At 43.1% G+C, this 18,191-nt stretch overlaps 1 protein-coding gene and 1 long non-coding RNA gene across 3 annotated transcripts in view; both read right to left on the reverse strand.

Moving 5' to 3' along the window:
* Nucleotides 1-18,191, reverse strand: part of CLSTN2 (calsyntenin 2) — a 694,230-nt gene that overhangs the window by 215,343 nt on the left and 460,696 nt on the right. The gene's annotated exons all lie outside the window — the stretch shown is intronic.
* LOC125642406 (uncharacterized) lies at nucleotides 4,212-6,440 on the reverse strand. 2 transcript variants are annotated; one of them, XR_007358390.2, is made up of 3 exons: nucleotides 6,155-6,440; nucleotides 5,312-5,461; nucleotides 4,212-4,670 (listed from the first exon to the last, which is right to left on the reverse strand). It is a non-coding gene; the product is annotated as an uncharacterized LOC125642406 (long non-coding RNA). The 2 variants fall into 2 exon arrangements; XR_007358389.2 differs by having other exon boundaries at nucleotides 5,312-5,480.

The following is an 18,191-nucleotide window of genomic DNA, read 5'->3' on the forward strand; positions in this document are numbered from 1 at the left end:
TCCCGGCTCTGAGCTTGGGTGGCTAGCCCAATCTCTGCCAGAGACACAACATCCGTATTATTTTTTAGTGTGCTAACCCAAGCCTGCTTGCTAGTGTGAGTCTGTCTACTTGGTCTGGAAGGTTCACTCTCAGCAGCAGTGGAGACATAACTAGTTTTACTGAACCTTGAGGGCAAGAATTTTGTTTTGACAGAATATGAAGAACAATGAGTTAGATATGCTCTTACTGCAAGGACAAATATTTTCTACTCAGTGTCAGATAAACTCATTTTTCAGGCACCCATTTACATTTCACCTTTGTAAACAAGTTGTATAGCAGATGTGCCCTCTTCCAATCTGTACTATAACATCCATTTGATACGTTGCAAAGTTGTAAACTGCCATAAGCTCTGGTGATGGGAGGAGATCAAGTAAGACCATGCACTGTTCTAGACTAATTTTTGTTGTTTGTTTATCAGTAATGAGATGACTCAATGAATATCTATATTTTATTATTTCAGAGCAATATTACAATTATTCCAGCTAGAAGTATTTAATAAGCCACATATATTGGGCCCAGAAAAGACAGAACATTTTTACAGAGACAACAAGCAAATTATTTTCAGGTCAATTTTTATTTCTGCTCTGCTAATCAGAGATTCTGATCTACTACAATATGGCAAAACAGTCTCATAATTTGTCCAGTAATATAGGCTACTTTAGAGCTGACAAAAACTAGCCTGCATTTTAACAGTAAACTAAACCCTCACCCCTCTTCCAAGCCCAAACAGCTGATCTTATCTCAGAAGAGAAAATGGTGGGGAAAGGAATCCTCCCTAACATTTAACAGTAATCACAAGAGTTAGTGAAAAATTCTCTCTGCCGTGAAAAAGGGATATTAATCCTTTACAATCTTCTTATCAGGTGACTGGGGCCAAGAAATAAAGAGGAGTCTCTTTCCAGCACTTCTGTGTATCAACTTTCACATTTATAACACCAAGTGCCCATGGAGTGTCTCTGTAACTGCTACTGCAATCCAGAAACAGCAATAGTTCCTACTGATTCTGTGCATGATTCAAGGGTCAGAGGGTCATTATAACAGTGGATCTACCAACACTGCCTTCCACTAAATCTGGATCTCTGGAGATATACAGCGCCTTCGCTGCCAACCCCTCCCTACACACCAGTTCCACTGCCTCTATGCTTTCTGTGACCACAGAAGAGGGGGCAGGATTTGCCCCAATTCATTTCATTTTAAAAATAAAGAAGTCTTTTGTATACTAACTGGAAAGGAGCAGTGATGTCCTAAGCAAATCCTTTGGGATGAGAAGGCTTTATTTCCTCTACAGCTTTCTTAGCACTCTGTGCCACACTTGGTGACTGAAGATACAATCAGACTTGTAATTCCCTATCCACCATGTTATGTTATCTGCTGCCACTCCTTTCCTATAGGCAAAGGTAACCACCATTGATTTCTGAAATGTTTGTCCTTCAAACTGTGGATTTGAGATTCCTGTGCATAAAGAAAAGGGCAAACTAAAATAACAACTTTCCTGGGCCGTCAAACTGGGATTCACCAGCATTTAATGTTGAGTTACATTGTGATAAACAGTGGAGGGTTTTGATTTCAGTAAAAGAAATAACAGACGGCAGAAGTCTTTGCTCACTCATCTGGGGTTTTTCCCAGAAGGGACAACTGGTGAGGCACACCCTTTGCTGTAAAATGGTGGGAGCTTTTTCAAAGGCAGCCCAACCCACCACATTAATTTGAGAGGGGGAGAGAGAAACTTTATCAAAACATCAACACTGACAGAGTTACTTTGATTGTTTTGTTATTTCACTGTTTAAATACTTGTCAAGTATTTAAATACAACAAGTGGCTATGATTTCAGAAACAAACGTAACTGGCTACATTCACCCCAGCTCCCAACAAGAACATAGTTTTCCTCTTCTTCCCCACACCCCCCTCTTATTTTTTAGAAAAGATCATATGCAGAGATTGTATCTGAAACAGGAGTGTAGGCAAATCAAAGGGAATTTGCTGATAATTATAATAATGCCTTATTTTGTTTCCTGATTTGAGAAACAGACTAGATCATCTACCTATTCCTATGAAATGAAAGCAGTCAGAGAGCATATCTTACCCACGTTCAATTAGAGAATTTGTACATATTATTCTATATTTCTATACTAATGAGATCTACTAGAAATTAGCAGAAAAGCATATGTTGTATACATGGCTATTACTCAATTCTAGACATTGTTAACAATTACTGCTTTTATACATTGGGTATTACATGCCATAATATAGTGTATACAACCTTTTACATAGTCTTACAATTATATCGACACCTCTATTATTTCGTGGTCTTCACATTTTAAATGTAAGGGGAAAAAGAAGATTTTTGGGGGGAGGGAGGAAGAGGAGGAGAATTTGTGATATTCTACACTCAGGGCTTGTCTACACTGGCAAGTTTTATCGATGAAACTAATGCTGACAAGGAAAAATCAACGAAAGCAAAGTCGCCAAAGCATGTCTACATTTGCTCCCTCTGTCGACAGATCATGTCCACATCCGGGGCACCTTTGTCGACAGCAAGAGCAATGGAATGTGGGTATGTATCCCACAGTGTCTGGCGACACTATCCGTCGCTAGGTGTTGTGGGAATGTGGAAACGGAGTGAAGTGCATCCTGGGATGTGCAAAATGTACAGTCATGCACAGCTTTGTGTTCCACCTCTCCAATGCTTTCTGGCTTCCTTTCACACCGTTTTCCCAACTGTCATTCTTTTGTAGTGCGCGCCGCATCTGCAGTGAGAGAGGATGGATCCCACACTTCTCTCCTATGAGCTGTTAGCTGTCATGAGGACATCGCGCATGGCAGCACAATTACTCGCAGAGTTACTCACAAAGTTAACAGAGGATGAATCGCAGGCAGCTGAGTGTGATATGGACGGCAGCAATGTATCAGTGCTTTGTGTATTCACAGAACAGCTGCATATGGTAGACCGTCGCTTTTGGGCTAGCGAAACAAGCACTGATTGGTGGGATCGCATTGTAATACAGGTGTGGGATGACGACCAGTGGGTACAGAACTTTAGGATGCATAAAGCAACCTTCATGGAGCTGTGTGCTGAGCTGTCCTCCAACCTGTGGAGCAAGGACACCAGATTGAGAGCTGCCCTTTCAGCAGAGAAGCGTGTTGCAATCGCTGTGTGGAAGCTGACGAATCCAGACTGCTACCGGTCAGCTGCAAATCAATTTGGAGTAGGAAAGTCCACTGTTGGGGCTGTATTACTCCAAGTGTGCAGGGCAATAAATCGCATCCTGCTGCGGAGGACCATGACTCTGTGAAATGTGCATGAAATAATGGATGGTTTTGCAGACCATGGTTTCCCTAACTCTGGCGGGGTGATTGATGGCATACACATTCCAAATTTAGCGCCAGACCACCTTGCCTCTGAATACATCAATAGGAAGGGATACTTCTTCATGGTGTTGCAGGTGCTTGTGGCTCAACGGGGACATTTCACAGACATCATTACAGGCTGGTCTGAAAAGATGCATGACACAAGCATCTTCAGGAACAGTGGCCTGTACAGAAAGCTGCAGGCAGGGACTTTCTTTCCAGACCACAAGATCACAGTGGGGAATGGGGAAATGCCCAAGTAATCCTGGGAGACCCAGCTTACCCCTTACAGCCCTGGCTGATGAAATCTTACACAGGGCACCTGGACAGCAGCAAGGAGAGTTTTTAACAACAGGATGAGCAGGTGCCGCATGGTAGTCAAATGTACCTTTGGCCATTTGAAAGCTCACTGGAGGTGTTTCAATAGCAGGATAGACCTTACTGAGGATAATATTCCCGTGGTCATAGCTGCGTGCTGCACTTTGCATAATCTGTGTGAATCTAAGGGTGAAATGTTTGCTCAGGTGTGGAGCACTGAGGCAGGGCGCTTGGCTGCACAGTTTGAACAGCCAGATGCTAGGGCTGTCAGAGGAGCCCAGAGTGCTGCTATTAAATCAGAGAGGCTTTGAGGAACCACTTTGACAATGAGGGGCAGTAACACGTCTGCTTTGGAGCTGCTTCCCTGGTGCATCCATGTACAATTTTGGGGCCCAAGATCCATGCAACAAAATGTCTTGGAAGCCTGGTCCCGGAGTGAATTGACTGCTATACGCTTTTGTAGAACACAGAATAAAAACACTGAACCATTAAATACCTTCGCATTTATTTATTGTTAAAAAGAGTAAAACCTCACAAGTGTGTGCAGCTCCAGCTATCATTGTGCAAGCTGGGAGAGGGGGTTGGAGTGATGGGGAAACTCAGGAGGGCTGTGAAGTGAAAAGGAATGTGTGGGCATAGAGGGGGGTGGGATTGGCAAAGAATTGTGCATGTGCATCTTCTGCAGTGGAGGTCGACCACAGATCTGCTCAGTCTGCAGCTGTATCACAGACCTGAGCATCTCTGTCTGATCCTCCATAACTTTTATCATCCATTCTGTCGCTTGCCTAGCAAATGCAGCATTCTCTTTTCTATCCTGCCTTTCAACTTCCCAGCACTCTTTGCGTTCCCTGGTCTGTCTCTCATCACGCTGCAGCACCTCCCGGAACATGTCTTCTTTGCTGCGCCTAGGGTTTCTCCTTATCTGGCGAAGTCGGTCTGCGTGGTGTGTTCCTCCAGGTGTGTGCTGAACAGAAGAGGGATTGTTACATTTCAGCAAATGATTGAAACATTTTCATAATAGGGGCCTTTTGCTAGTAGAAATCACTTTCTCTGTGAGGCTCTGGGCAGGTGCACAGCTCCACGAGCACCCCAATCATGGTGAGTGTTGGGAGTGGGGAGAAGGCGGTTGTGTGTATGGACAAAATGTTCATGGCTTGAAGGGCAGCTTTGCAGGGAACTCATTCTAAAATTATCACACATTTTTTCACAGGCAGCCAACCTGCTGGCTGACCTCTCGCTGCTGTGGGTTACCAGTTAAACCGGGGCACAACTGCTGAATGCTTGCGGCTTTCACCCCTGTCTATATGCAGCTTAAGTATGTGCCGCTTTGGTCCCAGCTCCAGTGATTGCTACACAGGATGATACAGTTTCCCACAATGGGGGAAACTAACAAGGCTGCAATCCCTTGGAATCTGCAGCAGAGGATTAACAAGTACTTCTTGGAAACTTTCCAGAGCCTCTCTTTGGAGGATTCCCTGCAGGTCTTGATGTCCATCGACACCCTGCTTGGCCATGCAGATTAACTACACAGAGGAATGTCCAGCTCACAGAAAACACTACCTGCCTCCCACTTTTCGATTCCCTATACAAGCCACAGAAACTTACCCAGCATCTCATCTGCTTCCTGCTCCCCATTGAGCACTTCTGGAGTGGAGAAAAGTTCCTAGATGCCTGCCCCACCGGGTGACCCTGCTGGGAGCACACATCCTCTTCTAGCTTGACTTCTTCATCCAGGTTACCCCCTCTTTCTGCTGCCTGCGAAGTATCCACGGGGCTTTTGACAATGGAGGTGGGGTCACCACCGAGGATAGCATTCAGCTCCTTATAGAAGCAGCAGGTCTTAGGTGCACCACCGGAGCGATGGTTCACCTCCTGCACCTTATGTTACGCCTGCCTCAGCTCCTTTATCTTCGCTCTGCACTGCTGCGTGTCCTGATCATAGCCCTTTTCATGCAAGCCTCGAGAAATCTGCCCATATGTGTCCTGATTCCTACAGGTCACTCGCAGCTGCAACTGAACAGACTCCTCTGCCCATATACTGATCAGATCCAACAACTCAGTGGTGGTCCAAGCAGGAGCACATTTGGTGCGATAGCCAGCCATGCTCACCTGGGAAGCCACCTAGGAAGCTCCTCTGGGAAGCCACCAAGCAGGAAATGAGATTTAAAATTCCCGGGCTTGCAAGGGGGAGGGGTGGGTTGGCTGCAGGGCAGCAGAGTTCAAACCTCTGACCAGAGTGGCAGCATGGGAATTGTGGGACACTTTCTGGAGGCCAATAAAATTGGGGGGGGGGGGGGGGGGAAGCTGTGGTGTCTACACTGGCTGTTTGTTGACAATAAAGGGAGGGGAAAAGACAAAAGTCTCTCGCAGGGGTGGAAGTTTTTTATTACCAAAACTAGGCAAAAAAAGTCACATTGCAGTGTGTATGTGTAATAGAGCCGGACTCACCCAGTGGTGCTTCCTGCTGGTCGTCCTTGAGAATTAGCTCACCAGCCTCCGCAGCGCCCTCTGCCATCTGGTGATCCGCTTGTCACTGGCCCCCATGTCCCTCCTGGACCTAGTGCCCTTTTGTCTGGGGTGCTGCCCCTCTGGCAGCAACCCTTCAGTCTCGGGATCTCCCCACCCAGGGGAACCCTCCACGCACTATCCCCACTTTGCCTCAGTCTTGGCTTAGCCCCACTCCCCGGGGCAGTCCATCATCGCTTAGCCCCACTCCCTGGGGCAGACTGCAGTGTATCAGCCACTCATCACAGGCGAGGGGGTTTGGATCTGCTGCCTCTGTCTACCCACGGGCTGCCCCCTTGCAACCCCAGTACCTAATAGGCCCTAATCTAGGCCTCACAGCCTGGAAGTTTCCAGGCCAGAGCTCCCCTACTCCCCTGGCCTTTCCCCCTCAGCCCTTCTCCAATCTAGGTATTCTCGCAGGTCCCTGCAGCCAGGCCCTTCCCTCTCCGAACACAGAGAGAGACTCTGGCTAAGCTTCAGCCTAGCAGCCCCTTTATAGGCCCAGTTGTGGCCATTTCCCGAATCAGGCTAGCTTCTCGTGCCCTCAGCCCTGGCTCTCTCCCAGGGCTGGCTTTTAAGCCCCACAGAGCAGGAGCGGGTAACCACCCTGCTACAGTACGCTATCGCTGTTTTGTCGCCAAAAGGCATTTTTTGGCGACAAAACGTGGCAGTGCAGACAAGCCATCGGTGTTAACCTTTGACAAGGTGCAAGAAAAGATTCACACAAGGGAAAACATCATTCCCTCTGAAGTGTGTGCTTCATACGTTATTAGAGGGAGGAGAGAGATGTACTTTTTTAAAAGCAGTGAAATGAGGATTTACATGAGAAAGGCAGCATAAGTACGGGAAACAATACCCAATACCTACAGACCTTACATATGCAGTGAAACAGCAGTTCTTCCATGAAACAGAAGATCTCTACTCAACAGCTTCCACTGCATTCGAGTCCTCCTGCATGGGAGTTAATGGTGCTTGCAAAAGCATTAACTTTGTTTTCAAGATTTACACTGGTTTGGGAGTGTATAATTTGGTGCATTTGCTGCCGGCTTTAACACATTTGGCACCCCAGTTTACCCACTGTGTGCACTCCAATGGAATTTGCATGCTGATGCTTCACTGATGCATCTCGCAATCTGCAAGTATGCCATGTCACTGAATTTTCCTCATGCTGAAGGATTCTGAATTATCTCGTAATAAGTTACTACAGATTGTTTACCTCTTTGTTATTTAGTAATCAGGAGCATATGGGCCATTGTCTATTAGCAAAGACTGTCTGACATGCTGCTACTCCTACATATTATATTAATGAGATGCTGATTTAAAATTTCAAACTAGAAAGATTTAAAAAACAAATAAAAAATATACAGCTTGCCATGTCTTTTTTAAATTAATACAGAACATTTAAGTACCGTACTTAAAAATGGCTTGCAACAAGACCAAATTAAAAGCAAGGCCTATAGAATAATAATCCAGGGTTTGTAAATTTGAATAATAGAAATGTGGGGCTGGAAGGGACTTCAAAAGGTCATCTACTCTATCTCCTCATGTAGAGGCAGGACCATATATACCTATATCATCCATGACAGGTATTTGTCTAACTCATTCTTCAGTTCCTCCAATAACAGTGATTCCACAACCTTCCAAGGTAACCTGTTCCAGTGCTTAACTATCCTTATAGTTAAAGATTTTCATAACATCTAACCTAACTCTTCCTTACTGAAAATTAAACTGTACAGATTCTTGCTCCTGCCTAAGGTATTATCCAGTATAGTAGTAGCTCATTAAACACTGAGCACTCCATCACGTTGTACAGAGACCCTGTACTCTCCATAGCCTGTGGTCCCATAATCCAATAAGATTGCAATGGAAGTCTTGCCAATCACTGTCACTGTAGAAGGGCCAGTCCTTAAATCATTTCCCTCAAAAAAACCCCTCATACTATATGTACCTTTAACAGTTCAGAAACTTCAGCTCACATTTATTTCAAACCCGAGTAGCTACAGGAGCAGTTCCAGCAAGTGGCATCGTAAACAAGGCATGTACAAATTAAATCATAACTATCATGATTATCAACAAGCGGATTTACCAATCAATTCAAGAGAATGCAGAATTGCCAGCAGTCTTTCAAGTTTGCAGAAATATTCAAAAGAATGATATAATTAGACCTGAGTCTAAAGTTAAAAGAGTAACAAATAATGAATTGTCTATTTAGAGTACGCTAGAAGCAATTTCAAGGACAAAATCCAAGTCTCAGGAAATTAGAAGTTGTTATATTTCTGGAGCCAGCAGAGACAGAGATGGACAGTCAGATGCAGAGGTAGCTGATAGACACACAGCTGTCTGCTGTGTTGATTTTATTGTTCTGGTTGCAAAACTGAAACAAATAGGAAAATGAGGCTTTTCACTGGGAAGGGGGAAATGCTCAAACATTTAAAGGGACAGAACATCACAGAACCTGTGTCCAGCAGCCACTGAAGTCACACAAGTAGATATACAAATGCCCAGCCAACAATCTCAAGACACAGAGAACGGTGGAATACTAAAATCCATTTCAACTGCATCAAAAACTTGATGCCATGTTAATCCATCTATAAGAACTGACTTCTGATGCCCAGATGTCAACCTCATCACCAAGGTGAAATGCAAGCAGTGTCTTTATGACATTTGCTTTCAAAAACAAAAACAAAACAAAACAGAAGGGGCATACTCTAGATGCTTGAGGCTTGTTCAGAAGGGAAGGAAAAAGTGGCAATCACACAAATGAAAACATGTCTATAGAATCGCCCTCTTTCAGCAGAAGCATTGGGATAGTAGTCTGGAAACAAAGGCCCTGATTCACTATAACAACCCAGGAGCGCAAAACAGCCATAAACCCATCTTCACTGTCCACCCTGCAAGATATCACCCTGTATAGGGAAGTCCTCTGTCGGCCTAATAGTGGCATCTGTGCTACTCCGCTCGAATCCTCTGGTGACAAGGCTAAACAGGGGCTTGGCTGGAATGCCTTTGCACCCAGATGATCTCCGGCTACCAAAACAGACCCCGGAGACCATGGACAGCTAGGAATAAGGTAAATCAGGCAGCTTTAAATTATTCTGGGGACCAGCCCAGCCCTAGGTATCAGGGGAGAATAAAGATAGTTTAAAGTCAGCTTTGTTCCTCCATGCCCACTGGTTTTGCATGCAGTGTAACTCACACACCTCCTGGGTGTGGCGTTCTGGCCCATCTAGTGGCACTGAGACCACTTAGAGAGAGAGTTAAATGGGTCTGTTATACAGCCTTAGCTAATAGCCAGTTTGTTTTTAGCTCATGCCGTAGAGGCTCATGAACTAAACTCCAGAGATCCTCGGTTCAATCCTGCCCGCCGACGACCGGGATCTGTCGGCATTACAGCAGCACAACACAGCAATCTGGGTGAAGATCTCGAGTGAGATCACCCTCTCCTCTTTTTGAGTTCAGTTGTTATAATAAAGTTAAAAAAAAATTCCAGTACATTTCTGAAGTGCTGTGGATGCCACTCTATAGAGAAAAGAAAAGGAGGACTTGTGGCACCTTAGAGACTAACCAATTTATTTGAGCATAAGCTTTCATGAGCTACAGCTCACTTCATCGGATGCATAAAGTGGAAAGTACAGTGAGGAGATTTTATATATACACACAGACCATGAAAAAATATAAAACATTGTAAGGAGAGTGATCGCTTAAGATGAGCTATTACCAGCAGGAGAGTGGGGTTGGGGGAGAGAAAATCTTTTGAAGTGATAATCAAGGTGGGTCATTTCCAGCACATTTCCAGAAGTTAACAAGAACGTCTGAGGAACAGTGGGGGGGGGGGGAGGGAATAAACAAGGGGGAATAGTTTCACTTAGTATAATGACTCAACCACTCCCAGTCTCTATTCAAGCCTAAGTTAATTGTATCCAATTTGCAAATTAATTCTAATTCAGCAGTCTCTCCTTGGAGTCTGTTTTCGAAGTTTTTTTGTTGAAGGATAGTCACTTTGAGATCAGAAATCGAGTGTCCAGAGAGATTGAAGTGTTCTCCGACTGGTTTATGACTGTTATAATTCTTGACGTCTGATTTGTGTCCATTTATTCTTTTACGTAGAGACTGTCCAGTTTGACCAATGTACATGGCAGAGGGGCATTGCTGGCACATGATGGCATATATCACATTGGTGGATGTGCAGGTGAACGAGCCTCTGATAGTGTGGCTGATGTGATTAGGCCCTATGATGGTGTCCCCTGAATAGAGATCAGGTCTGGGAATAACATAGGGAAGGCACTAAGGAAATGAGGGGTTCTTCTCACAACGTAAGAAGGAAAGTGTCTCAGTTCTTTAGGAAAAAGGATACTTTGCCCCATTGCCTCTGTGGTTGGTTTGTATGATTTAAAATGTAGCCTCCTTTATATATCAAACATCAAGATATGGAGCTAAGGCCAATTACTTTGACTCCCCATCAAGAAAAATTGCATTATCTCACTCTTTCTACTTCAGATCTCGTATGCTATACTTTTTTTTTTTCAACTTAGGGCACAGTTCTGCCACCCTTATCCTTTCTGAGTAGTACTTTACTCCATGAATAGTCTGCATTTCAGTCAGAGGGCTATTTGCAGAGTAAGATACGACCCAATGGATAACGGAACCTGACCCTTAATGTTAGAACTGTACTTTCCTTTAGCTGTCCATCACTCTGTAGCTCCATCAGCATCTGAATTTCAATCAGATGAGCCCCTTTCATCCACTCTTCTTCATTTCTCTACGTGTGATATTTAGTTAAAAAATAACCTGACAAATCAATTGTCTTTATTAAAAGTAGGGTTTCTTGGAGCAAGGTAGATAAGTGTGTACATGTGTTGTCTAATTTGACTTTAATTATTTTGGCTCACAAGTTTCTGTGTGGAGACCTCAGGAGACGCCTATCTGAAGCGATCTTTTTGGCACTGCCATAAAATAGAAACGATGGAATTTTCAAAAAAGCTCGTCATTGGCCTAACTTTGGTCTCACTGAAGTCACTGGGCATTTTACCCATTGACACTGAATGTTTAAGAAAGTCTTGCTCAAAAAACAGTTTCATGACCGATTCATAGATAAGGCCAGAAGGGACCATTGTGATCATTTAGTCTGTCGTCCTGTATAACACAGGCTTCCCTGAATTAATTCCTGTTTGAACTAGAGAAGATAATCACACACACTCAGCAGAAGTCCAAGTGCAGAGGCTAACAGTATGAGGAGAATTGCCCAGATCATACACATACTAGGTTCATGACGATATGTGAAAATTATCAGTATTTTAGGAGCAACCTAAAATTGAGTGAAAACAAGCAGCCAGCACACTGTGGGCTAGCCCCTCACAGCACAGGTGTGGAGTGTTACACATAAAAACTCAAGGTAAAAAGAGCAACACAAGAAAATCTGATTCTGTATTAATGAAGTTACCACTATCTACCACCAGAAATAAGGCCAAAGATGGGAGCACGTCATTTGCCTGATGAGGCATTATACTTGAGGAGAAGGCACACTGATGGCATAACACTTCTTTCCATTCAGTGCAGAGAACTGCAGTATTGTCTATTTTCAAGCAGAGAGTCTATTCATGCTTGCTTCCACGAGCAACAACCTGTGATCTGTGTTGCATGTCACACAGAGATTCACAGGAACAAAGCCTTTGTGTGGATATGTCTGGAGACCACAGGAATTCAAGAGCAGGGGTTTTTTTCCCCCAGTTCTCTTTCTCCTAGACCATGGACTTCTGCAAAAAAACCTATACTCAGTGACTTGCGAGTTTACAATATATTTTCTTCTGTTCTTATTCCCTGCTCATCACTGTGGGTTAGGAGGGCCTAATGGTATTTTAATGGTATTTCCTCCGACTGGTTTGGGAAGAAGAGGAGCCTTAATATCCAGTCTATCTTTCCCCAGGCCCCCAATATTAGTGTAAGAAAAAGAAAAATAGACGTAATCCCTGTTGGAGTTTGTCAGTTCGTGGAATGCTGGGCTGAGCCTCCAGGGGACCTACTCTATGGGCTAAAACAAGGACTCCAGAGTCTCTCGATGCCATTTCCTAGCATGCTTAGAGTCTGGGGCAGCAACAAAATAAACTGAAAATACCTACAAAAGCCAATAGGGAAGCTTCTGATGGGGTAATTTATACAGAGTTTGTTGGGCCAACAAGGAGCCAGGGCTGCTCTGTCCCTGAGGCTGGCGGGGCAGTGGGGGCCAGGGAGAAGAGCAGCCTGACTCAGAGACAAAGGGACTAGTCTTAATTTTACTTGGATCTGTTGAGTTTGGAGCTGAGAAAGAAGCACACCTACAGAGTCTCTGCTTAGCTCCCAACCCCGACAAAGGGAGACTTTGAATTGTTGCAGGATCCCGCGTGTGGCTGGACAGTTCAAGTCCTGCAGAGACCAGGGTCCACAGAGGCAGAGAATCAATCTGGAACTAGCTCTTCAGAGCCTGCGAAGACCTCCACAGCACTCTGAATCAGGAAGCCAGGAGAAGACCCTGTCCCAGCTACGATGAAAACCCTTTTGCTTTCCTTCAGGCAGCCAATGTTTGCAGCACTGCTACCTCCATCTCTGGACTCATCCTTTACATTCCATCTGGCTGGAAGATGCCAGGGAGAGTTGTGGTACAGTTGTGAATGTTAGGAGAGGGAGAATTTGTTGTATTAATATTTTAGTATCTACTTAACCTTAACACTTTTCTTCCCTAGAGCCTCAGTTTCCTGTCCCCAATAAAGTCCCCTTGTTCAGTCTTGGCAGAATTTGATTTTCACTTTTTTATAATTTTGATCGATAATATCAATGTTTATTTTAAAGCATATTTTACTGATTTAACTGCTCATAGTTCTGCAAAGTTATGGTGATCAAACTTTTTTATTTTCTATTTATTTAAATTGTCACAGTTATGGGAAATTGGGGGGGGGCAGATGATAATTATTTAATGACACTAGGTATTGAGACTCAATAATTGCAAACTTTGTACCCATTCTAACAAGTTGTGAATATCACATATCAAAATAGACAAAATAAATATGTTTAAATCAAACTCCAATTACTTCTCAAGAAGTATTTTTCTTATTTTGCCTATTTATAAATTGATTATTATCAAGGGAAATATTTTTCTGATGGGGTGTGTGTGTGTGTGTTTATGATGAAATAGACATTTGCTGAGAAAAAACCTAATCCTTTCAAGTCTACTTTTGTAATTTTTGGGTGTGACATTTCATTTGTTGGGGTTTATATTAGTACATTTTGTTTCTTGTATACTGGGTCCTACTTCTTGTTAAGAGTAGTAGTACTAGTCATTTTCCCATGGGACAGCATCTTTTGTGTCCCCGGCACAGAGAGGAGTCATCTTGGGTGGAGGCACCAGGCATGGCAACAAAGAACCCAAGAGCCAATTTATGCAAGGAGGAGGGGGAAGTCACTCCAAGTAGCTAGCACCGATGAGGATGCTTAAGCCATGCCTTAGGGCAGGGGCAACATAGGACGTCACATGTTCAGGAGCAGTGACACTGATTTTGGGCAGGTCATATCCCAAATTGAATCATCTTAGATCTTCCATAATATTTATTTACATGAGACACTCTGTTCATCTTTGCACCTTCAATATAAAGGTGAACGTTTAAATGCTGTATTTCAGCTATCCTATTTATGGCAAACTTAATCTATATATCAATGATAATGCAATGTGATAGCCTCTCCTAAACCATTACAATGTATCATATTAGCATATACTTACAGGATCCTTAGCGTACTAGTTCTGATTCTGTACACATTGGTTATTTGGGAGTTAGTGTGATGTATCATATAAATTCCATAGTTGAGATGCCTTTAATACACTAATGACATCCAACAGAAAATTAAACACATTAGAGTTTTCCTAGTGAAAGAGGTACATAAATAAATTAAAGTACTGCACATGCATAGTAAGTCAGGTAGTTTTATTTTCGGGGTGGAGGTAGGGTGAAAGGGCAAAAATCTAAATAGATAGATTTAAAAAGAAGTCTACAGGTCTATATATCATCATCATCAGAGCTGGCCAAATACTGCAAAAACAGTGTTTGAATTCCAAACAGCAGTTCTGTTCAGCCATTCCCACTACATGGCTTATTCCAAAGACCAATGAAGTCAATGGGAACATTTCTAATGAGAAGTGGCACACCAGTTGTTCTATCAAAAGAAATATCTTGCAGAACCTGTCTCTGTAGTTAGTGGGAGAAGAGAGACATTCCCCTTGGAAGTATTAGACATCAGGCAACAAAAGAATTATCTCATTGCTATTTGTATCAATATTCTGTAGTCTGGCATTATATATACATACACACAGACTGATTGTGGTTGCAGGTCAACCCATAGTGCACTTATAGCCCTAATGGGGTCATGTCTTACTGTATTTAATGATTAACCTTTCATGATATTTTATGCTCTCTATAGGACCAAGTAACCATATTAACAATAACAAATATTAACACCAATTACTGCTAGTCAAAAAAATTCATTAATATGTACATTTTTGTGCAATGGCTTTTCAAAACCATTTGTAGAGAATATTTTCATTTTAGTCAACATTTTCTGTTATATTTTTATGAAAAATAAAAAGGAAGGGGATTTTGGAGTGAGGTCTCCCTTGGCTCTTCTTCACATTTGCAAATGAAAAAAGTATGGGAAGGGGTGTGAAGCAGGAGCAGGATTTTTGATTTTTTTTTCCTCCTGAAAAACCAGAAGACATCTATAAAAAACTTAGAAAGAAATGAAAAAAAATTAATTTCATTTGAAATTTCACAGAGAACAGCATTTTTTCATTCGGCTCTAACACCAAAGGTTCATGTCTTTATTATGAAATAGCCTGCAAATGTTCTTGTAAAACTTGAAATACAAAATTACTTGCAAGTTGTGGAAGTATATAATAAGCTACTGATAGCATAAAATGTTTTTTTTGCTGTTTGCACCACTCTCACTGCCATTTAATTTATCATACTTTATAAATAAAATCAGAATTAAATACATATTCTCACTTAGAAAGGGATTAGTCAGCATGAAGTTCCTCAATCCATTTGACCTGCTGAAATCACACCTCAAGTAATACCAGTGGAGTTAGCAAAGCAGCCTAGAATGTCTTGTTTGCCAATTAGCAATGTCTGATGCTCTGACTAACTTCACTCTCAAAAGTATCACTCCAAGGGAAAGTGTATACTGGAGTGACATTCCCAAACAACTCAAGGTCAGAAATAACTTGAGTTGTTTTGGACTGATGTTAAATATCCAACAAACGCATGCTTCTCTGAATGTATATATATTTCCCCAAACCAATTATATATATATTTATTTATAATTCTGTGTTAAAACCTTAAGATTCAAATTAAGGGTCTAAAATATCTATATATGCCATTCAGTTTTAAACCCCAAAAATAGAGGTTTGCAAAGGAAACACTGGCAAGGCAAACCTTGAACAATAGCAGATCAGACAACACCTCCATAATACATCTGATTGCTATTGATTTAGAGCTGCTATGTATTCTCTCCTTAGCCATGTGTCTTCTTTTGAGTTTCTTGCACTAGTCTCATTAATGAAGCTGTTTTCAGAGTTAGTTCAAAGACAGCTGAGCTGCATCTTATGAATACACAAAATATATCACCCAACCTTACTGCTTTGTTTCCATGACTGCTAGCAACCAAGTTTTGAGCTAGTGCTCGCTTTTGTATCACTGCAACACAATTTGTACTGCTGTTGTCTTCCAGTGTGTCTATCATAAATCCCTCCATCTTCATTGGCTTTTACACTGAGTTGTCTGTAAGAAGTTAGTCTCAGATGAAATTTGGCACTTTGTTTCTTTGACATTTAAAAACAATCATTTTTAAATGTTTATAATAGGTCATTTTCCATACAACTAAACATATCACAAGAATATTACCTATCATTCTAATGTACGTTCATGGCAGATGCACTGAGTTAATGGACAGACATGAAGTCTATTGTCCTCACAAACATGAAATAGAATATTCCCAAAGCAGAGCTAAGCTAGGACTAGACCATGAAAATCTCTCTTCCCCAACTGAGTAGATGATGCGGTTTTCCATCCCTTTTTAATCCTCCCCAACAACATGATTTCAGGTGGGAAAATACAGGCTTTTGAGCAAATTTTATTTTTGAGGGTATATCAATGGTGACCCAAGTCACTTTTCCTGCCAAGTATAAACTCTCAGGCTTTAGTTCTGTGTATCCTGGTGGTTCTACCCTTGATTAGTACCATTCAGTTAACCATTGTCAGTGATTTCGCACATCCTAGTGTTGTACAACTGAAAGGATATAGTGGATCACAAGCTAAACATGAATCAACAGTGTAACACTGTTGTAAAAATAGGAAACATCACCAGCACCTCCCTTGGCCCACACCGCTTCCCGCAGCCCCCATTAGTTTGGAGCGGCGAACCGCGGCCAGTGGGAGCCGCGATCGGCCGAACCTGCGGACGCGCCAGGTAAACAAACCGGTCCAGCGCATCAGGGGCTTTCCCTGAACAAGTGGCGGACCGGCTTTGAGAACCATTGGTCTAGATAGGTTTCAGAGTAGCAGCCGTGTTAGTCTGTATTTGCAAAAAGAAAAGGAGTACTTGTGGCACCTTAGAGACTAACCAATTTATTTGAGCATAAGCTTTTGTGAGCTACAGCTCACTTCATCGGATGCATTATCTAGTGGTGGGTTGTTTAGCCAGGCTAAACAAGCTGTGATGCCTAGCTCTGTTCCGGAAACTTCTATCAGGACCCAGTCAGAGGTGATGGACCTGGACCCCAGGCCAATGTCTGCAACTGCAGTAGTGGATCCAGTCCCAGAGACCCAGATGGAACCAGTCCCAGAACCAGCGGAACAACCAGCACCAGACCCATTTCCAGCACTGAATCAGTACTTGCAACCTCAACCCGAGAGAGCCCCACCGAACCTGAACCGGCAGCAGCCCATAACCCTACACAAGAGGCTCAGCCAGAGCCTGAACCCCAACATAGTGTCCCAGCAGAGAGCGGTTCACAGTCAACGGAAACAGCCCCATCCCCTACATCGCTTCCAGAGGGACCAAGCATAGGTCCATAATCCAATGAGGAACTGATGTCTTCAGCATCAAGGGAACAGTTCCAGATCGAACAGGAAGCAGATGAAAGCCTCCAGAGAGCTTGGACGGTGGCACGGAGCAACCCACCGCCTCTCAGCTCTTCTAATCGATCCAGGTTTGTTGTAGAAAAAGGACTTTTATACAAGGAAACTCTTTCTGGTGGACACCAGGAAGACTGGCATCCTCAGAGACAGTTGGTAGTTCCAACTAAATACCGGGCCAAGCTCTTGAGATTAGCCCACAATCATCCTAGTGGCCATGCTGGGGTGAACAGGACCAAAGACCGTTTCGGGGGGTCATTCCACTGGGAGGGAATGGGCAAGGATGTTTCTACCTATGTCCGGTCTTGTGAAGTATGCCAAAGAGTGGGAAAACCCCAAGACCAGGTCAAAGCCCCTCTCCAACCACTCCCCATCATTGAAGTTCCATTTCAGCGAGCAGCTGTGGATATTCTGGGTCCTTTTCTGAAAAAGACACCCAGAGGAAATAGTTCTGCTTTGAGTGTCAGGGACTGGACTACAAGACCTCTCAAGGTCCTTTCCAGACCTACAATTCTATGATATTTAGAGTTGTACAGAATCAGAAGTTAGAGACAGAAAAGATCTGTTAGCGCATCAAGTCCAAGCTATCTCTAGGTACAGGAAACTTATTGATTGACTTTTTTTCCAGAATACTGAAGTAAAGATTTTAATCCGTTTGCATCCAGCTAATGGACGTGTCAGATATTGACTTGATATTACATTTGACCTTTTGGTGCTGGCAGTTTGTGAACCTGTTTCTGCCCTCTGCCATAAAGAAACAGATTACAAGCAGCTTATGCCACAGCAAATCTTTCCCAGCCCCCAATCCTACCACCTCCAGAATTTCT

Source organism: Caretta caretta, chromosome 9 (assembly GCF_965140235.1).
Source record: "Caretta caretta isolate rCarCar2 chromosome 9, rCarCar1.hap1, whole genome shotgun sequence".
NCBI classification, from domain to species: domain Eukaryota; kingdom Metazoa; phylum Chordata; order Testudines; family Cheloniidae; genus Caretta; species Caretta caretta.